The 23,093-nt window shown below is 36.5% G+C and overlaps 1 protein-coding gene across 2 annotated transcripts in view; it reads right to left on the reverse strand.

The window, feature by feature from the left end:
* The window catches only part of ZNF609 (zinc finger protein 609), a 183,836-nt gene that overhangs the window by 65,275 nt on the left and 95,468 nt on the right, over positions 1–23,093 (reverse strand). The gene's annotated exons all lie outside the window — the stretch shown is intronic.

Raw genomic sequence — 23,093 nt, forward strand, 5'->3', positions numbered from 1 at the left:
AACTCAGGAGAAAGGTCAGGGCATGGGCTTGCCTGGGTGAGACAGCCCAGGGACAGAGGACAGAGAGAGAAAAAAAGAAAGCTGAGGAGAGAAAGTAAGGATTATCAACATTTAAAGGCTTACATCCTAGAAGAAAAGACCACAAAACAGCTTAAAATGGTAACAACCATAACAATAAAAGCAAACTTCAATTACTGCTTACCGTGTGTGTGTACCAAGCACTTTTCAAAGCATTTTACGTGTATTCCTCAAAACCACCCTCTGTGGTAATTAACATAATATCTCCTTTTAAAGATGAAACACTAAGGCCACATAGGTTAGGTAGCTCGGCCAAGGTTACACAGCTACTAAGCCATAAGAATGGGATTTAAACTGAAGCCATCTGGCTCTAGAACGCATGTGATAATAAAGAACTGAGAACCAATCTGAACAGTATCACAAGAAGTCAAGGGGAAATGGGGTTTCATGAAGAAAACAGACTGGTGTTATTTAAGATGAACTTGCAGAAAAGGGTAAGGCACAGAAGCTAAACTGCACTGGGTGAAGGAAAGCATGACGAGGTGATGGGAAGATAATTAGAAGCTACTGTATGTCTACCATGTGCTGGGAGTCCTACATGTTATCTCAGTAAATCTCCTAACACCCCTGTGAAGTAGATGACATCGCTGTTCTACAGAAAATAAACACAGCCCCAGAAAGGTTAACTGATTTGTCCATAATGACCCAGTCATTAAGTGGTGAAGTCAGGATTTGAACCAAGGTATGTCCGGCTCTAAAACTTAAGCTCTTTTCATTACACCACGCTGTGCCAAAGGAGCTTAGGCATGACCAGGGAGAAGAGTGCCAGTACTTCAGAAACTATTTGCTCAACATTTTGTTTCAGGATTTTGTTGAAGATCAATGTTAAGTTTAATTGTCTACAATTTTGAAAATTTGGACATTTGCCATCTGCAGCCTTCTGGTTCTCTCCATTTACCAGGATTCCCTAGACAACAAGATCACTGACTACGTGTGCAAACTCTTTTAATATTTTCCATTGTGATTAATGTGGTTTTACACACTTGAACTTTAAAAACTTGAGGTGGTTTGACAAACAGGAAAGAGGATACTTGCCACTGAACAGTCCTTAGGTAAAGCAAACTCATCTTTTATAAAAAAGAACAAAAGTTGTTCAAGAATTTTTAAATCTACTTTTTAGATCTAGATTTGCACATTAGTAATGATAAATCCTAAGTTTCATATATTGATTCTTGCTTAAAGTTCCATTATAACATGGTTCTGATTCTTCAGTATAAACATCCTTTGAAGTGGAACTGAAAATACCTATCGACAGAATTAAGCCTTGCTAAACTATATTTTACTCTTCAACAACAATTCCTTAGCTTAGCTCTTCTAATATAAATCAACAAAAAGGAAAATACCAACTAACAACACTGAAAATGTTAGGTAGTTTAGATAGAAATCAGTACCGGGCAGGGGGAGAGGACGGGGAAAGGAATAATCCAGAACACAAGGAACCTGAGCTGTCAATCAGTCAATCAATCAATCACGAAACCAGGATATAAAAAAAACAGGAAAAAACGAGGGAGCGGTGCCATTTTTCCTCTCTTGGATTGGCTGGCTCCCAATTCTCAGTAGTATACTATCTTTTACTCTTACTTCACTACTAAAAATCTTGCTTATATCACGCTGTCTCTCATCAAAAATCTTTTTTTCAGGTGACTAAGAAATGAGGTAATTCTTATTTCCCTTTTCCCAGTAACAAAAGAAATTTAGAATTTGTAGAACATACTTAACATACAGGGCTTACAAAATCCTACAGAAGTTGAAAGGGGCAACTTATCTTTCAAAAGACAGAAAAGTTAAGTTTCTTAAATATTGTAACTTAGAAAGATGTCAAAGCACTTATAACACTCACAAATCCATTCAACAGAGTAATAATAAGAAGGAGAACCACACAACTCTATAAGGCTCAGAAAATGATATCCTGTATTTATAGAGTCAATACAAAGTTTGTATCCTTGCTTGCAAAACTTCATTTTAGATTAGGAGACGAACTGATAAACAAATAATCACAACAGAGAGAACAAAGGGTGCAAGTACCCTGCTCAGGGAGCAACTGCCAGGGAGAATAGGGAAGGCTTCATAGTGCAGTGGACCTAAAGGATAAGTAAGAGTTTCCCAAGAAAAGAATAAGAAAGCATACTTCAAACAGAAGGAATAGCTTGTGCACTGGCATGAACAAACAAAACAGTATATTCAAAGAACCGCAGGTTGGTTGGAATAGAGAGTACAGGGACAGTAAAATTTGGACTTAACTTGCAAGTATTAAGAAACTTCTGCAGAATTAAAGCAAAGGAGTAATGTTATCAGATTTGCATATTTAAGAGTAAAACTAATAGAAGAGGGTAGACTAAAAGAAATTTAAAAAGAGGGCTCCTAGCTAGCTGCCTGTTGCAATAAACCCAGTAAGAAAGAAGCAAGGGAAGGGCTCAAGAGACATTCAGGACATATAAGCAACCTTACTTCATGAAGTTTCAGACATGTAGGTAACCAATCAGTAAAGCAGTCAGGTATGATTAGAATTTCTGATTCAGACGGCTGGGAGATGATTTATTCCACAAATGTTTACTAAGTACCAAATCCATGCCAAGCACAATTCTAGGTGCTGAGGATATGTGATGGAAAAAAGACCAAAATCCCAGTCTCTGGAGCTTAAGTTTAAGTGGATAGCATTCTATTACAGAAATAGAGAGAGAAAGAGAGAAAGAAAGAAAGAAAGGAAGAAAGAAAGGAAGGAAGGAAGAAAGGAAGGAAGAAAGAAAGGAAGGAAGAAAGAAAGGAAGGAAGAAAGAAAAAAAGGACAAACAGGTTTTAGTTTTGATTTGGGGAGGCTGGAGAAAGATGAATGAGATCAGTTTTATTTTGTTTTTTTAATTGTTCAGTTGCCAGCATTCTAGGAAAAGAAGATGGGAAGCGTGTTAGAAGAAGGAGGTGGGTCTTCAGTGCTGGATCTGAAGGGTCTTCTGAGTATTTTTTAAGGACTTCAGAAAAATATGTAAGTACAAATGAAAACACAGTATGATTTTCCACCTATCTGACTGGCGAAGATGAGAGTTGAACAATATTCAATTTGGCAAGAGCACAGAAAAAAACACACTCTTACTCAATATTAGTTGGTGGGAGTATAAACTGGCAGAAATTCTGGAGAGGGTGATTTGGCAATAACAGGTATTAAAATGTAAAATGTACATGCTCTTTTGTCCGAAAATTCCACTTCTAGAATTTATATTAAGATGGTAACAGGACAAGTGCACAAAGATGTATGGTGTACAGTTTGCTTCAGCGTTGTTTTTAACACCCAAACTAACAAAATCCCAGAAACAATCTGAATGTCCATCGTAGCACAGATCTACCGTCACGGACAGATATTGACATCATATTTCTGAGTGAAAAAAGTTTACAATACGGCACGTGCTAAATTAGCCCATTAATGTTAAACTGATCTTTATGTAACTATATACAACTCTTGTACAATATGTCGATCAGAAGTCAGAACAGAAGTTGAGTTTCTCTTTTATATTTTTCAGTATCAGATTTTTCATTATATTCAGAATTTATTTTAGTTTTTAAAAAAGCTGTTTTTATTTTATAGGAAAAGGGAGAGAAATTTACATATGTGAAGGTTTAGGTTTATTATAAGAAAAAGGACTTAGGTTAATGAGGAAATAGGCAGGTAGGTGAAAGAGTATGAACAGTGAGGCATGTAAGTAGAAAGGGGAGGAAGAAGGGTAACAACCTTAAGTAGGTACTTCCACTGCACAGGTCCCGGGGACGGCGGGCCATAGGACTAGCCCAAAACAGTCGGGTGGCTCCTAAGAGCTGGGGATATGGCAAGTACCACAGCAACATTTCTATGATCTTCGCAGGGCAGATATTCTTACCCAGGGACTGCTTGTATTCATTTGATTCTAATGATCAAGGACTGAGTGGCATCTTCCACGCATGTGCAAATATGCAAACTCTTTGTTGAGAAATAAACAATAATCCCAAACTCCTCTCTGTGGCAACCAGAATCCTACCTGGAACAGGGCCAGAAAAAGCCATGTCTCCAGCACTTCTGAGAAAACTGCGGCTGCTGCTTATCAAATTAAAATGCAAAGCAGCTCATTCCAGTGTCACTGGGAACTGTCAGAAAGGGATTATGGTTCCCACCCCAAGGATGCAGGTCGGCTAAACAATACCCATCTTCTTGTGCTGAGAAGGAGGAGAAAGATTAGGCCTGTTTCCAAATAGCAGGCCTGCCGGCTTGTTACCGTGGTAACCTCCCTTCCCTGAGCTGCTCTCATTTGTCTCTCTCTGCCTGACCTTCATGTTGTTCTGACAGTAACTGAGGAAGAAAAGGTGCCCGCCTGCCAGCTAAGCACTCAAGTTGAGGGCACTGAGCAAGAAAAAGAGGCACTCAAAGTCCCTCTCATTCTAGATTCAAACGGCGACCTTAGCGCGTAAGAGTCCTGAAAGAGATTTCTAGTGGCCCTCGTCATTTCATCCTTCCTCGCCTGCTCCCAGGGCCGCCTCACTTCTCTGATACACCCTTTTAGTGTGAGGAATCTGAGTCAGAGTCAAGTGGGTAGGTGAGAAGTCACAGAGAAGAGAAAAAGCAAGACATGACAAGCTGAAGAATAGAGGTAATAAAATATTAACTCAGAAATGCCTGAGACAATTATCAGACCAGTGGTTAAATACAGCTTTTAGTTTCCACTCTCTTCAGGATTCATGCTGTCTGTTCAGTCAGTGGAGGTGTGAGGGCAATTAAGGTACTTGGGACAGGGCTGGGGAAGGGCCCAAATACTTAGTACTTTTTACTGTTTTTCTTTAAGCTCTGAATACCTTACAATGCAATCACTTAACAAGTAATTATTGAGTATCCCTCACGTGTAGGTCCTGTCCTAGACACTGGTATGGAGTGGTAAATGAAACAGACTGGTAAATAAATACAAATCAGAAACCTACTGGAGAACAAATAGGGCAAGTGGTAAGAGGTGAGAGGACAATTTGAGCTGCCTAGGGTCGTAGGGGATGGCATCTCTGAAGAGGCCGGATTTAAGCTGACACCTAAAAGAAGAGAAGACATGAAGAACCTAGGGATAAGCAATGCAGGCAGAGGGAATAGCATATGTAAACCCTTAAGGCAGGAAAGCATATATTGACATATATTTGAGGTCCATATTTCATTTCTTATTACTAGACAAGCCCATGGAAAAATGTTTAAATCTGCTTATTCTAGAAGCTGAAGGAGGCCCAGGAAATGGGCAACATGAGAACAGCTAGCCAAATATTATCCACTAAGTTCACACATGACTGAGTCATTAAAGATATCAATCATGAAATGCTATGGTCTATGGACAGAACACTTATCTAATAGTTTGGAAAAATAGTAAGAGTTACGATACTGGGATCAGTTCTCTGCCAATAGCAGTCACTGTCATTCCAAAAGACACATTGTGTACATTTAGCTGTATAACTTTAGACAATTCATTGTACTTTGATTTTAGGAAATGAAATAGTTGGACTTTATGATCTTTAAGGAGATTGTATTAGGATTTTTTCAGTTACAAGTAACAGAAAACCACAGCCAAACTGGCAAAAAGGGAATTTGGTGGCTATCAGGTAATTTAAAAACTCCAAATTAGGCATGGCTTGATACAGGGACTCAAATGATGCCAGGAGGCCTAGTTTCTATCCCTCCTTCTCTTGATGCTGTTTTCTCTGGTCCTGCTTCATGTTCAGAGAGGCTCTCCTCCTGGGTAGCTGCAGCAGTTCAAGCTTTACAAGCTCTTCCAAGCTCAGTGAAAAAGACAGGTTCTTTTCTAACCACTAACAAAAACCCTGAAGTTCATTCTGATGGACAAGCTTCTGGAATTTAAGAGTTGATGTCCCTAAAAGTTCTATAATCTTTATATTTTATATACATTTGAGCATATTGCCTCCAAGTCTTTGTCTTTTTAGATTTTAATTTTTAAAACCATAGTGTACATGTGGTTTTTGTACACCCAGTATCCATCTTTCATAGAAAATTGCCCTTTCCCAATCCTTGTGATCCTAGAAAGACAGGCAATCATAGTGCCTCTCCAGTCACCTTCTCTGGAGTGAGTTCAGCTTCTATTTATTTCTTCTAAAATAACCTGTTGATGGAATATTTATTTCATTTTTTTAGAAGGTGGAGTCATACTTCATCCTTAATATGCCTATTCAAGATATAAAACCCTTCAAACCTTTCCTGCTCTTAAAGAGTACTGAATTTTTGCATTTGCCTCAAAAGAAACACTTGAATAGTCAAGGTGTTCCACCCCAAAAGTATTACTATGGCCAGACAGCAAAAACCAATCCTTCTCATCTACTCAATTCTACTACAGAAATGAGATACGGTTGGATCATCAGAATATTCTGGATTATTATTAAATAATTGACAATTAGTGAGTAAAAGGGTATGTATACTTTAAGGATTTTTGATACACACTACTCCATCAATTTTCAGGCTTTCTAGAGCTAAAAAAGAAAAAAAAAAGTCTATACTTTTGCCTGTATTTTCGGGATAAATTACCCTTCTCAGGACCTTTTTCAGGTATTACCAGGAATATTCAAAATATTCTACTTTTAAACTTATTTGTCATTATCCCCAAAGGATAACATTTTCTGTTCGTTCTTAAAGTCTTCCTGATTATAACCCTGTAAATTAACACACAGCCACTGCTCTTGCTTTCACTTAAGGAGTTCTAAAGTAATTTCCAGATTCCCTTCCTGGGTTACAAATGACTATTCAAAATCCAAATATATATGACATATAACACATAACATACAATATGCATTATATATTTATGTACATATATTTCAGTTTATCTCATGCCCCCCTCCCATATGCATGACCTTATATTTATCCATTTTTCCATAGGTAATATTCAAACATTTCAGGTCCAAGAGCTTGAATATTGCGCAGAGTCTGAGTCCCTCTTAAGCCAGGATAAGAAAAAGCTAGATTTCTGAGAGTTCAGGTTGGGAGCTAAGATTTCTAATCAGCAGACAGGAAAGATTTAAGTTCATAAATGTAAATGTGGGCCATGCACAGTCTGTTTTTTCTTCTTTCCAACTTCTCCTGAAAGTTCTTTGACTTTCTAGGAAACTACGATAATGTTCTAGCTTTTACCATAACCAGTAGGATCAACCATACCACCTAATTTTTTATCAGCATCTATCAGTCTCAGTTTTCAGTTACTTGTCTGTGAATGTCACCAAGAGCTTCTTTAAAAGGATAGAGTTTTTCCTGCCAAATCTCTGTATGAACAAAACTTAAGTTTCTGGGTCTGTTTCCAATATGTAAATTTTCTTAACCATTTTACTTATAATCTGAACCTTGTAGAAAAGAAAATCTCACATAAAAGAATATCCCTGAAAAAGTCCACAGATGTGGACTTTTTTAGGAAGTAGTAGAGGAGAGCTGTGGTTTAAGAATGATTGTGATAAGGGTGTGAAAGACTTCTTCAAACAGAAGTAAAGGGTGAAGATAAGTAGAAGGAGATGACTGAGAGGAAGTCTTTTAGAAAGATGAGGAAGAGAAAGAGATCCTCCACTACTGCTGTGTAACTTTAGGCAAATCATTTAACCTCTTTTAGCCAGTTTTCCCATTAGATAAAATGGAAATCATAGTAATACATGTCTCCCAGAACTACTGTGAGAATTAAATGCAACAGCATGTAAAAAGCATTCAACCTTGTTGCCTGGCACACACCCTGATGAATGTTAAACATGCTGCTGCTGCAGTTGCTGTTATTAAATGTGGCCTAGGGATCCTCCAACGGGGCACTGTCCATTGACCTTTACTACAGAATAAAGTCTAGAGGGTTCACAAGCCAGATCTCAGCAGCTCTTTTTTGGACTAAAAGCAGGTCAGGAGTTGGCTACTAAATCATCAATTTAAAAAAATCAAGAAAGTTTTTCTCATTTTTAGCCTATCCTTATTTCAGGTCAGAACATGTGCACATAAGGTGAGCGCACCTTCCATAATTCTTGTACTACTCTACAGTGGGTGCCATCAGAAGGGTTAAAATGGAACTTGCTAATGTTCATCTGAGCAAGCCAGGAACAAACCCAGGAGAGAAAGTCGAAAGTCCCAAAATGACATTCTGGTGTGTAAACTATTTGCCCAATATGGGTAGCTGAAACATGGTCCCTGTTGCACTATGGAGAGGTTGCCACAATTTCCAGTACTCTGTACATCTGTCCCCTTCTTGTAGAAGACACTGTATAACCTACAAGCACATAGTCTCCCTAAGCAGATAAAACTGATCAGCAGGCGACAAATGGTACTAATCCTGTAATTCTCTAAGGAGTTAGAGAGAAAACACTGAATCTTCACTTCAAGAAGGCATTTGGCTAATCACCTGCTGGAGAAGGGACCTTTGGAAAAATAAATGAGTGAGACATATTCTAATAACGGGAAAATACCTACAGCACAAATTCTTTAGCTGTCTTTCAAAAGATCAGGGAGGCCTTCCCTCAGTCTGTTCCTCCATATTCTCTACAACAAGCAAACTTTAATTTTGCGAAGGATTTTTTCTAGCATCCTCAAGATTTCTAGACATTAGCTGTGGTCATGTAAGCACTCTTGACCTCAGTTTCCTTATGAAATTTAAAAAAAAAAAAAGCTAGGATTTTAGTCTTCTAATTCTAATCTTGCTTAAATCCAAACTGGTATCACTGTCAGGGGAAGCTATCCTTAATAGCATTGCTATTAACTTCAGCTTTATTACAAAGGTATTCGTCAAAATGAAAACCTCTACGTTCCGACACACATTTTCAGTACAAAAATAAAACACTGCCAGTGAGGAACTTCTCCGAAATGATATGCATAAGATAAAAGCAGCACCTAAACCACAGTGGTTTTGGACTAACATCAGGCTTAGGATCTAAGCAAGACACATGTTGGAAGAATCACAGTTTTGAGCTCCATAGAGTTATGTGTATTTCAAATATAATAAATGGTGAAGAAGTCGAGATGCATTTATCCCTCAGGCAATGAGATAACCTCTTTCAAACTATGAAACATTAAAATGACCTATTTTGGTATGGTTTTCACATCTCCAGGGTTTGAGAGTTTGGTTTTAAAGATAATCTTTCGTTTCTTCCTTTATAGGTTTTGCTCAGGTTGCTAGAATGGATTTCCAGACAAAATGCTGGGTTGATCTTGACAATATAATAATAAGACAGGGATTTATGAGCTTTATAACTATATGATGGTACCTATAAATCAAGATTAAAATGAGCTCCATTTAAAATACAATGTGAATGAATAAGCAAATTTTTTACACATGAATCAAAATAGATATCTCATTTTTATATATTGAAAACTAGGCTATGTCACTGCATTTTTTATATCAAAATGTATATATCAGTTTCTAATAAAGATGAATATAGACTATATGTTGTATTTTTAAAAAAAGCCTGGGTTGATCTGATTGAATAAAAAGATTAGAATGAGAGAGCAGGCACATACATGCAAGAGACTAAATAAATTAACTTACAACTGCCAGAAGGGAGGAGGGGATCACTACAGAAGAGATATATTATACTTACATTTCTAACACAGTACCTGTGGCAAAAATACATGCCTTTTGAACTTCTTTGTTGTTTACCTCACATCCTTAATCAACATTCAGTTAATTCCACTGGTCTAAAGAGAAACTCCTAGTAAAATTTCACTACATGCACTGTTCTGTGTCACAGTATGATCACATCAACAGCCCTCAAAACACATCTTTCTCTTACTCCCTCACACTAAGATTTTGCCTAACAGTATATCAACTTCTTTTCTAATCTACTGCAGAAAGAGAGGAAAAAAAAGTCACATTCCAAGAAGCTCTCATTTCATACAGTTATTTCAAGCCATGTGGCAAAGTACCAAGTTATTTCATTACCATCCTAGTAAGGCTACTTTCCATTCAGAGGGAAAGTCTCTATACACATATTTAAAAGGAGGCTATCTTAGCACACTGTCCTTGTTTCACAACACTCAGAGGAAGCAATACTTTGCACCTTATAAACCTTAGAGTAAGCCCTGAGAATTTTTTTTGCCCTCCCTTCCCCCTGTCCTCCCTGAAGCCCTGAGAGTTTTAAAATTCCCATCCCTGTATTCCTATTTGGATTCATTTCTTTCAAAGAATGAGAGTAAGGGAAAGAAAAGACAGGTGTGAGTATACAACATACTGATAGGTGCTCACTTGTCCTTAATCACTTACTGGCTACATTTTGGGGGGTACTTAGGTTTATTTATTTACAGAGACGGTACTGTGGATTGAACCCAGGACCTCATGCATGCTAAGCAGGCAATCTACCACTCGTGCTATACCCACCCCCCTTACTGGCCATACTTAAAAGCTTTTATGCACCTCCCATTCTGGCAAAATTTTTCAAAGTTGACAGTAGAGTACTGATTAAGCAAAGCTGGTGGGGGCATAAACTATTAGTACAACCACTTTCACAAACTGGCCTTACTTAGTAAAGTAGGACATGTGCACATCCTACTACCTAGCACTCCACCCTTAGGTTTATATGCTAGAGAAACCCTGGCACCTGTGCACAGAGATAAAACAATGTTCAAAGCAGCAATGTTGGTAATAGCAAAAATGCTGGTAAGAACCTAAATGTCCATCAACAGATGGATAATACATATTTTCATATATTCTTACAGTGGAACACTAAAAGCAGTGAAAATAAATTAACTACAATACACACAGCAACATGGACAAGGAAAAAGCAAGTCATAGTAACAGGCATGATGTGATTCTACTTAAATCAGGAACAAAATCAGGCAAAACTAAGAAAGATAGCTTAGTAATACAGACAAACAGAAAAACAAAGATAAGCAGGTGACTGATTAACTAAAACGCTGGATAGTGGGAGGTCAAGAGGAAGGAGAGGGTACAATGAGGAAAGGGTCACAAAGGAGGTTCTAAACCTACAGTGTTGTTATTAATGCTTTACTTCTTAAGGTGGGTGACATGTACATGTGTTCTTTTTATTGTTATTCAAATATACAGGATATATTTCACAGCTTAAAACTAAGAGAAGAAAACAAATTATACCCAGTTATTCCTATGATCTAAGTGTCTACACAATGCCACAAGGAGGAAACATGCCAAGCTTTCCTGATGACGCCTTTTAGTTGTGGAAAGATTTGGCTAACCACATTAGTTTTCAGAAAAATTAAGCTAGGGAGTCCACTTTCATAATATCTCAGAGGTATAAGTTTCCTTTCCTTTGTAGCATTTATCTCATGCAAAATGACTTTTTGTAATGTCTCCCTTCCATGATAAACTGGAAATTCCATGAAGGAGGGCATTTCCTATTTCAACACCCTATCCCAGGGTCTAGCACTATGCCTGATCATGGTTAAGTAGACAATAAATTTCTTTTTGAATCAATGAATAAATAAGTGACTTTGAGAATTTAATTAGGCTGGGGTAACTTTTACTAATCTCTCCACGAATGTAGGAAAACACACCACAATTTTCTAGAAACTTGATATGAGGTTTGCTGAACCACTGCCCCACGATTTAGTAGTTTTTTCAGCATTTATGCAAGAAAGTTTACTAAGGTCCTACTGTAAGTGCTAGGTGCCGAAAATATAGCACTGACAGGATGGACAAAGTCTCATTTATCTATATAATAGCCACTCTATGGTATAAAGGAAATGGTAGGATAGGATTTTCCCTTCTGATCTCTTATGACACTGAAATGTATGCAAAGGCAAGGCTGAGATTTCAATAAATGGTGGGTGGCAAGATCCACACTGGAAAACAATGGGCTGCTATTTCCTTCAGCTGCTCTAAACAATGAACAAATTACTTTAGTCTCTGCCATCCTTGTGGGTTAAATTATATCATTCTTTATTCTGTAGAGTAGCCTCTCCTAAAATACCAAATAAACAGCAGAGCACTGTCCTTCTGGAACCTCTTCTAGAAAGCAACAGGCAGAGACATCACTCACAGGAAGAAAAGCTATAAAGGAAAGAAATTATTATCTTGAAGACAAACATCTTTATTCTGGAGGTAAAAGAGAAGGGCTATATTACAGCTGCCTCTCTGCCTATGATTTATGGGAAAGGTTAAAATTAGAGACAACTAATGAAAAAGCATTAAATGGTGGTTGTAATAAGCTTGAGAACTATTTCATTTTCCTGAACTTAAAATCTTTTGCTAACTTTTACTCTGTTTCAATAGTCATATTCTACCCAGCATTCCTTTAAAGACCACAGTAGAGAATGCTGCTGGCATCTATTAGTTCCAGTTATTCCTGACTCCCTTCTCCTTCCCCTCTTCTTCCTTAAGCCAACCTAAAAGTTAAGAAAGGAAAGACGACGATTAGTATAATTAGGTAGGACATGAAGGGGACAACCAGTATCACTCCAAACCGACTTTTGTTTCTATTGCCTTCTTAGGCGATTAACTTCTCCCTGAAAATTTAACAAAGTCATCAGTAATTTGACTTCCCAGGCACATTTCCTTTTGTATATTATCCCAATTAAAGACATGCATTTCAAAATATCTTATACTAGGTTTTCTTCTCTGTGAGTAACTTTACAGAACAAGAATTTAGCACTCAGAATGTTGAAGTAATTCGTTCATGCCAGAATCTACTGAGTATGGCTGGCACAGGGATCAATGAGCCCTAAGGGAAATTGAGCATTAACTAAAGATACTGAACACCCAATTAGGTGTTAGGTAGCTACACCGGAAACAGCAAGATTAAGAAATGAAACTTATTTATTGCTATATTCAAAGGGAATACATGGGAATACTTACCAAAAAACTGTGTAACTTAACCCAATAAAAAGCATTCACAATTGCTATGTTGGAAAAATATAATAAATTGGAAATGTAACTTATTGGAAAGTACAACACTGACAGCAACAGTGAAACACAAAACTCCTTTCCCTTCACTGGGCTCTGTGAAAGCACGCAAAAGATTGTGTGATTCTTCTGAGGGAAAAATGACTTGCCCTAAGATGAAAGACCTAAAGATGCTGGCAACTGGGTGACCCTCACCTAAACAGTCAAATCACCCCTACAGTAAATTCCACCAACTGACAAGCCCCACCAATGAAAACAGAGCTTCTAAAACAGGACTGTAGTGTCTCGCTTTTAAATATAAGTGAATAATCAAGAATGGCAAGACATCTGATTAAAAAAAGAAACCCACTAATATGAGTCTAAACTAAATAATGAATAAACTCATAGCAAATAGAGACAATGCAAGGAGCAGAAAAAACAAAATGAAAAATGATATCATACATAAGATCCAGGGAACAAGAACAAGAGACAATGAAAAAGTATTCCGAGTATAAGAAGGAGACTGTGGAAGTTTTATACATATGTATATGTGTGTGTGTGTGTGTGTGTGTGTGTGTGTGTGTGTGTGTATACACATACATAAAAATAGGAAATTGGAGGCTAAAGTTGAAGAAATCTACTAGATAAAAGACAGAGATGCAAAATGGTGAAAAACAAAAAACTGAGAAGAGCAGTATAGTATGGTTGAAATGCAACTAGTAGAGTTGTAGAAAGAATAAAGAAAAAGAAGGAAAAGGAAATTTATTTTAAAAAAAGAAAAGAACCTAAAAAAGTTCAGATACAGATTTCTAGATTGAAATGGCTATCTAGAACTTAGCTACTAGTAGTCTAGATGAAAAGAAACCCACACCAAAGCACATCAGGTAAAATTATTAGGTCAAACTATCAAATCACCACTTTTGCAGGCCAAAAATTGTTAACTAACAGCAGTAATTTCCTACAGTTCAACCTAATATTTCCAACCTTGAATTTAATATCTAGACAAACTTTTTGGACTTATAAGGTCTCAAAAAATTTTCCTCCCACACTTTTTCTCAGAAAGCTACTACTAGAAGATGTACTCTAGTATCACAAGGAAATAAACTGAGAAAGAGGAAGATACAGCATCCAGAAAGGCAAGGTTCCAACACAGAAGGAAATTCCAAGACAAAGGCTATTTAGCTGGCCTAGAAAGTTCACATTTAGAGAAAAAGCATTCAAGCAAGTAATGTCTCTAAAAGGAGGAAAAAACAAAAACACCTGAGGAAAAAAAATCAAGTATGTTTATAACATATCAAGAAAAGATTTTCAGTTCTATTGAAGAGTTTGGAGATGAATTACTGATGGATACAGAAAAGTATAAGCAAACAGACAAAAAACAATTTAGGGAAAACAAAAGGCTATGTGCAAGAAAGGAAGCAAAAGAGACACAGAATGCACATGATGGGGTGGGGAAGGGTGAGAGAACTAAATCTCATCTTTCATCACAGTAAGTAATAGATAATTTAATACATTTGAAGTATTAAAACAAATAGCAGAATACGCAAGTTTTCTGAACTATGTAAGTTAACACCAGAAGAAACAACAATAAGATGTAAAAGTGTTGCCCCTGGGGAGCAAGAATCTGTAGCATGGGACTGTTCTATTACAAGCCAAGTTGTACTTTTAACTTTAAAAACTATATACAGATACTACTTTAATAATTAGACAGCTCAAGGCAGCATGCCAAATTAAACATAATCTCATCAAATAACCTGCATGTAAAAGCCCTCAGTTACAAAAAGCTAACCTTTTTAGAAAACCATCTAAATTAATCATCTAAAAATCACACATCAAGAGATCCCATATAATGCACGCAAATCAATGAAGTTAGGACACTCTTTCACATCATACACAAAAATAAATTCAAAATGGTTTAAAGACTTAAATATAAGTCAGGAGACCATAAATCTCCTAGAGGAGAACATAGGCAAAACATTCTCTGATATAAATACAGCAATGTTTTCCTAGGTCAGTCTACCAAGGCAAAAGAAATAAAAGCAAATTTAATAAATTAATTTTAAAAGTTTAATTAGAAACTTGTAAGTTTTTGCAAAGCAAAGGAAACCATAAACAAAATGAAAAACAACCTACAGAATGGGAGAAAATATTTGCAAGGGGTTCGACTGACAAGGGCCTAACTTCCAGAATATAAAACAACTCATATAACTCAATAACAACAACAACAACAACAACAACAAAAAACCCTCAATCAAAAAATGGGCAGAAGACCTAAACAAAGATTTCTCCAATGAAGACATACAGATAGCCAATAGGCACATGAAAAGATGCTCAATATTGCTAATTATCAGAGAAATGCAAATCAACACTACAATGAGGTATCACCTCACACTGATCAGAATGGCCATCATTAAAAAGTTCACAAACAATAAATACTGGAGAGGGTGTGGAGAAAAGGGAACCTTCCTACACTGCTGGTGGGAATGTAATTTGGTGCAGCCATTATGGAGAAGAGTATGAAGTTTCCTCAAAAAACTAAAAATGACCATATGATCCAGCAATCCCACTCCTGGGCATTTATCTGCAGGAAACTCTAAATTCGAAAAGATACATGCAGCCCAATGTTCATAGTGGCACTATTTACAATAGTCAAGGCATGGAAGCATCCTAAATGTCCACTGAGAGATGATTAGAAAAAGTGGTGTTATATGTATATACAATGGAATACTACCTCAGTCATAAAAAAAGAATGAAATAATGCCATTTGCAGCAACATGGATAGACCTCGAGATCATCATATTAAGTGAAGTAATTCAGAGAGAAAGACAAATATCACTTCTATGTGGAATCTAAAAAAAAAAAAGAGAGAGAGAGAGAGACAAAGGAACTTATTTACAAAACAGGAGCAGACTGCAGACATAGAAAACAAATTTATGGTTACCAAAGGAGAAAGGGGGTAAATCAGGACTTTGGGATTAGCAGATACAAACTACTACATATAAAATAGATAAACAACAAGGTCCTATGGTATAGCACAGGGAATTATATTCAATATTTTGTAATAGTTTATGATGAAAAAGAATATGAAAAATAATATGTATATATATGTACATGACTAAATCACTGTTATACATCAGAATCTAACACACTGTAAACCAATTTACTTCAATTAAAAAATTTTTTTAAATAAAGGTGATCATTATTCAAAGTAGAAAAAATTCTACATTCTCAAAACAAGTCAGGGGAAGAGTACAGTTCACTGGTAAGAGCGCATGCCTAGTATGCACAAAGTCCTGGGTTCAATCCCCAGTACCACCATTAAAAAATAAAAATAAAAATAAGTCAGTGTGTTTATAGGTATGCAAGGTCTTTGTTTTTTTTCCTAAAAACCAACCACTGCTTCTGGCATATGGCAGTTTCATGAAGCTGTAGATTTTCTTTCTATTCAAGAATGAAAACCATCCCTTTCCATAAGGTGCCTTCTAGATTCTTCCAAACCATATTAGAGCCAATATTTATTTTTAAAATGTTATTTAAAAATGTAAGGTTACTATTTCTGGCAAAACATATTTTATAATACATGAAGGTATAAAGAAAGCAAAAGGCTCATTCCTAAAGAAAGTCACTATAAATATTTTTATGTTTGTCTAAAAAAAAAAGCTAGGCATACTCAGTATACTTATTTTTAATCAGTTTTTTCACTTTTATATGTACAGTTTCCTATGTCATTGAGAATATAGTTTTTGATGGCTGCATAATGTTACACACACACACACACACACACACACACACACACACACACAGAAATTTAACTTGCTTCCTATAATTAGAATATGGAGTTGCTTGATTTTTCAAAAAAAATATCCTTGTCCATAGTGTTGCAAAATGTTTCTAATTACTTTCTTGTGATAAAATCCTACAAGTGGAATTGTAGGGTATAAACATTTTCAATACATATTCTTCAATTGCCTTCTAGTGAAGTTGTACCAGTTAACTTTCCTAGTAACAGAACATGAGATGCTTCATATCCTGATTACAATGGGCAGTCTAGTTTGTCTATTTACCAATTTTGTTGAAGTATAAATGACAAATAATAGACCATACAAATATAAAGTATACAATTTATAAGTTTTGACATGTATAACACCATGAAGACAATTACTAGATTTATAATAGATAGATGGATTTATAATACAAACTGAAGTCAGTATGAATGCATATGAATTTTAAAATCTGCTTGTCAATTTCTACTAAAGAAATTAAAAAGACTTCTGAGAATTAGGATTCACTGACTATCAATCAATCTGAGAAGTGACACCATAATGCTATTGAGTCTTTTAATCCATGAGCATGGTATATTTCTCTATTTATTTAGGTCTTCTTAAATTTCTTTCAGCAGTGTTTTATAGTATTCAGTATATAGGTTTTGTACATCTTTTTCAGCTTTGTCCCTATTTCATATTTTTAATGCTATTATAAACTATATCTTAAAAATTTCAATGTGATTGCCAGTATATAGAAATACAATTAACTTTCATACTTTAAATTTCTATCCTGCAATATTGCTAAACTCCATATTACTATATAGTTCTAACAACTTTTTTGTAGGTTCTTTAGTATTTTCTACATAGATGATCATAACATCTATAAATAGTTTTCCTTCTTCCTTTCCAATTTGGATGCCTTTCATTTCTTTTTTTCCCTTGTTCTTATTGCACTAGCTAGAATCTCCAATGTAATGATGGATAGAAGTAGTAAGAGAGGACATCCTTACCCTGGTCTTTATCTTAAGGCAAAAGCACTCAGTTTTTCAACATTAGCTACAATGTTAACTGTAGGTTTATGATAGATGCCCTTTATTAGGAAGAAATTCCCTTCTGTTCTTAGTTTCCTGAGCAGAGTGAGGCAAATGATAGGCAAATAAGGCACAAGAAGTATTCACCATGGGTGCAAAATTTAAAGGGGCACCAAAAACCTCAGGAATCAAGATAAATGATATTCTAATGTAGTATTTTTAAAAAGTAAGCTATGCAAAAATCCACAATGAAAAAAATATTAAATTTAAATAAAGATTAGACTGATCTTACTGAGTTTTCCTTTTGCCTCTGGCTCCAGTATGGTTCTGCATGACATAACAGAATAACAGAATAACATGCATGAATAACAGAAGGGTGGGCATTGCAGACAGAAGGAACAACACACGCAAAGGCCATAAGGTAGGAATGTGCCCGGAGCATTTGAGGAATATTAAGGAAAAGAGACAGGGAAAGGAGGGAGTAAAGGAGGTCAGAAGGAAAACAGGGGCAAGATGATGTAAGTGATTGTAAGAATGCTGAGTGCTTCTGAATGATATGCGAAGCCACTCCATGATTTTAGGTAGAGGAGTTGAATGACCTGACATGCTTCAAAAGGATCACTCTGACTACTATGATGAGAAAAAATTATAAGGTAGTAAAGACAGGGAGACTAGTTAAGGGCTATTATAATAATCCAGAAGAGGTTAAACAGTGGTTTGGACCAGCTGGTGTTAGTCAAAGTGGTGAAAAGAACTGGATTCTAAATATACCAAAGGTAAAGCCAGGACGATTTGCTGGTGGATTGTATGTGGGCAGGGAAAGAATGAGAAGAATGACACCTTGGACCAAGCAATTAGAGAAATGAAATTGCTTTTTATTGAGATGAGGAAGACTGAGGGAGGATCAGGTTTTGGAGGAAAAAAAAAATCAGGAGCCTGGTTTTGGACATTTTAAGTTTGAAATGGCTATTAGATATCTAAGCCAAAATGTCAAGTAGGTAGATGAATATATGAGACTGATAGTAAATGTGAAGTTGTCAGCATATACATGAGTGTGGAAGAGATAACACAGAGTGGCGTGACATAATAAGCAGTCTGAGGACTGAGCCCAGGGGCCCTTCAATGTTTAGAGGTTGGAAAGATTAAAAATAAGCAGCAAAGGAAACTGAGGTGAGACATAAAGTAAGATGAGAAAAAAAAAAAATCAGGAGAATGTGGTGTTCTGGAAATCAAGTGAAGAAAGTATAGGATAAAGTGATCAAATCCTCTGAAAGAGCCGGTATATACACACACATAAAAACTCTAATGACTGAACAATAAAAAGGCACCCCAAATACAGATAGGCAAAGGATCTGAATAGACATTTTTCCCAAAGAAAATATATAAATGGCCAATAAGCAAATGAAAAGATCCTCAGAACCATTAATCATTAGGGAAATGCAAATTAAAATCACAATGCGATACCACTTCACACACACTAAGATGGTTCAAATATAAAAGACAAGACAGTAACAAGTGTTGATGAGGATGTGGAGAAGTTGAAACTTTCTTACATTGCTGGTGGGACTCTTAAATTGGTGCAGCCACTTGGGGAAAATTTGGCACTTTCCCAAAATGTTAAACAGAGTTGCAATATGACTCAGCAATTCCACTCTTAGGTATATAACTAAGAAAAGTGAACACATATGTCCACACAAAACTTGTACGTGAATGTTCATAGCAAAATTATTCATAATATCCAGAAAGAGGAATCAACTCAAATTTGTCCATCAAGTGACAAATGTATGAACAAAATATGGTATATATCCAAACAATGGAATATTTGGCTATAAAAAAGAACAAAGTATGGATGCATACTATAACATGGCTGATCCTTAAAAACATTATGCTAAGTGAAAGAAACCAGACACAAAGGGCCATATATTGTATGATTCCATTTATATGAAATATCCAGAATAGGCGAATTAATAGAATCAGAAGCAGAGTAATGATTTCCGAGGGCTACAGGAAGGCAGGAATGTGTAGCGACTAGTAATAGGCACAGGGTTTCTTTTTGGGGTGACAATAATGCTCTAAAATTGATAACAGTGATGGTTGTATAACTCTGTGAATACACTAAAATTTCCTGAATTTCATACTTTCAAAATGTTAATTTTATGGCAAGTGAATTGTATCTCAAGAAAGCTATTACTTAAAAAAAAAAAAAAAGAGAACTAATTGGATTCACCAACGTGGAGGTCATTGATGACTTTGACAAGGACAGTTTCTGTAGAATGGCAGAGGAAAAAGCCAAATTAGAGTTAGTTTAAGAGAGAAAAGGAGAGGAATGGAGATGATTGTAAAGACTATAATTGAGCCTCTAATATAAATGGAGTATAAATTGCTTTTTGAGAAATTTTGCCAAAAGGAACAGAGAAATATTGGGCACTTTTTGGATGAGGATGTAGGATCAAGAGAGGCTGTTGTTAAAAGATTAGAAAAATTTAGTGCATGTTTGCTGCTGATGGGAATAATCTTCATACAGAAAAAAATTAATTCTGCAATAGAGTGAAAGGAGATATGCTGAAGTGAAGTCCCTGAGTAGACAAGAAGAAGAGATCTTGTATATATAAGAGGAGAAATTAGCTGTAGACAGGTACACAAGCAGCCCATGGGCAAAGACAGATAACTGGGTCCATGTGAGAAAAAATAAATGGGAAGATGTGTAGAATGAGTAGAAGCTCTTGCTGCTTCTTCTTCTTCTTCTTCTTCTTCTTTTTTTATTTCAGTGAAACAGTAAGCAAGGTGGGAGTGAAGATGGGAAAGAGAGGCAGAAAGTTTGAAGAAATATGAGGGTATAAAGAGTGAATAGATAGGAAGACGTAGTAGGACTGCTGTGATGTATTACAAGCCTACTTATGGCTAATGACCATGAACTTAAAATGAGAACAGGCAGAATAGTAGTGTGGTTTTCTCTAGCCACATTTAGATGCCAAGGTGCAAGCATGGGGTAAGCCAAAATTTGGATTTAACCATGGCTGGAGTTTTATCAATGAGCAATTTAAGAATGTATAGCAGGAAGTAACCATAATGTAAGGAGGTGAGGGTGAGGAGGGAAGTAAAGATGTGAGAAGCGAGATGCACAGTACAGAAGGTGGTGAGGTTAAAGGACTGATGGAACTGAGATTCTTGTCCAAGGGAGCTGTAAAAATAAATAATAAAACAAATTTTTAAAGAGGGGATAAATGGAGAATGGAATGTTTGAAATGGAGATAACAGAGGAGATGCAGCTATCTAAATGACTAGGTCTAGAGCAGGAGCCAGCAAACTTTTTCTGTAAAGGGTTAGACAGTAAATATTTTAGACTTCGAGAGCCAATTGTCTCTTCTGCAATACTCAAGTCTGCCATGGTAGTATGAAAGCAGCTGCAGACAATACATCAATTAAGGAGCAAAGCTGTATTTAAACAAATTTTATTTACAAAAATACATAGTTTGGGAGGGGCACTGGTTGAGGATATGACTATGTGATTAGTAGCTGAGACGGGATGGAGAACAAAACCATTGGGAGAGATGTGGTCAAGGAACTAAGAAGCAAAAGTGTTGGCAAGATCATTAATAAGGACAGTGAATTTACCAAGAATTAAGCCAGAAGTAGTGTTGGAGAAAGCATATGTGAGCCAGGAACTAAAACTCTTCAAGAATGAGGAAACACATGAGCAAAAATGGCAGAGATCTCTGAAAAGCCTCTCCTCCATAAAAGAAGTAAGAAAACTGGAGAAGAGGAAAAAAAAAAAAGGTCAGAATCAAGTTTCTCAGAATTCTGGAAATTAACCAAAGGCTTGTAGCAATCTGGGAAACATTTATTCAAGAAATAAGCTGAATCTCAATAAAAACAGTGACCTTTGTGGCATCTTAACTTGCTCTATTCCCATCCTCTGCTCAGAAAATAAACAGCTTACAATCATAGTGGAAAGTAGCAGCCTGACAGCCACTGGAAGGGGCAGAACAGGGATGGGATGCCTTCTCAGCTTCACTCCCAAAGAACTGTCATTATTTGACCTTTCTAGTGGCTTCCCAAAGACCACATCTGCAAGGTTGTCCATATTTGACCAAACTCAGAGCTTGCACAGTGTGAAAAGCCTTTTCCCTGGGGATGGTAGCACTGGGCAAAAATATTCACAGGCAAATATTTAACTTTGTGGTTGCCAAAGACAGTCGATAACGGTTGAGGCAACTAACAGACTAACCAAAAAACTTAAAATGAAAGCTAGGGAAGCAGTTGCCACAGGGGCTTTGAAAAGCTCTGATGTATTCCTGGGAATCTAGAAGGCCACACGCAAGCCCAGGGCTGAGCACATGCTCAAGAGAGGCCTGAGAAGGCTCTCGGCTCTCACCTCTGGTTGACCTTGAGGCTCTGCACAAGCAGAAAGTGAAGACTAAAATAGAGTTGCCTGTTGAATTCTATATCCAACAAAATTATTCTAAAAAAAACTAGGAGAAATTAAGGTATTTCCAGGTAAACAAAAACAGAGAATTCATTGCTAGCAGACCTGCCCTTCAGGAAATATTTTCAAGGGGATCCTTCAGGTTGAAATGAAAGGACACTAGGCAGTAACTTGAATCCACGGGAGGAAATAACCCCATAGTTGTATTAGTTTCCTATTGCTGCTGCAATGTAGTAGCACAAATTTAGAGGCTTAAAACAACATAAGTTTATAGTCCTGGAGGTTGCAAGTCTGAGAAAGTTCTCACTGGGCTAAAATCAAGATGTTGGCAGGGCTATATTTCTTTGTAGAAGCTCTAGGGGAAACTATTTTTTCTTGCTTTTTCCAGCTTTTAGAGGCTGCCTGCATTCCTCAGCTCGTGGCCCCCTCCTCCATTTTTTCAAAGCCAACAGCACAGAATCTTTAAATCTCTAACTCTTACTTTCCTGCCTCCCTCTTTCCCTTATAAAGACCCTTATGATTACACTGGGCCCACTTGGATAATTAAGGCTAATCTCTCCATCTCAAAATCTTAAGTAAATCACGTCTAGAAAATCCCTTCTGCTATGCAGGGTAACATTCACAGGTTCCAGGGCTTAGGACACTGATTTTTTTAGGGGGTCATTATTCTGCCTATCACACATACAGTTTTTGCATACCACTGAAATTAAATGGGCATTCATTCAAATTAGATTGTTATGAATTAAAATGTTAATTGTAATTCCTGGGGCAACCACTAAGAAAATAACTCTAAATATATGTTAAAAGAAACAACAAGAGAATTAAAATGGTACACTAGAATATCTCCACTTAACACAGAAGTTGTGGGGAATAAGGAACAAGAAAGACATAAGACATACGAAAAATTAATGGCAGATATAAATTTTATCAGTAATTATATTAAATATAAACAAATTAAACATTCCAATTAAAGAATGAGGGGAAGTAA

Source organism: Camelus ferus, chromosome 6 (assembly GCF_009834535.1).
Source record: "Camelus ferus isolate YT-003-E chromosome 6, BCGSAC_Cfer_1.0, whole genome shotgun sequence".
Taxonomy (NCBI): domain Eukaryota; kingdom Metazoa; phylum Chordata; class Mammalia; order Artiodactyla; family Camelidae; genus Camelus; species Camelus ferus.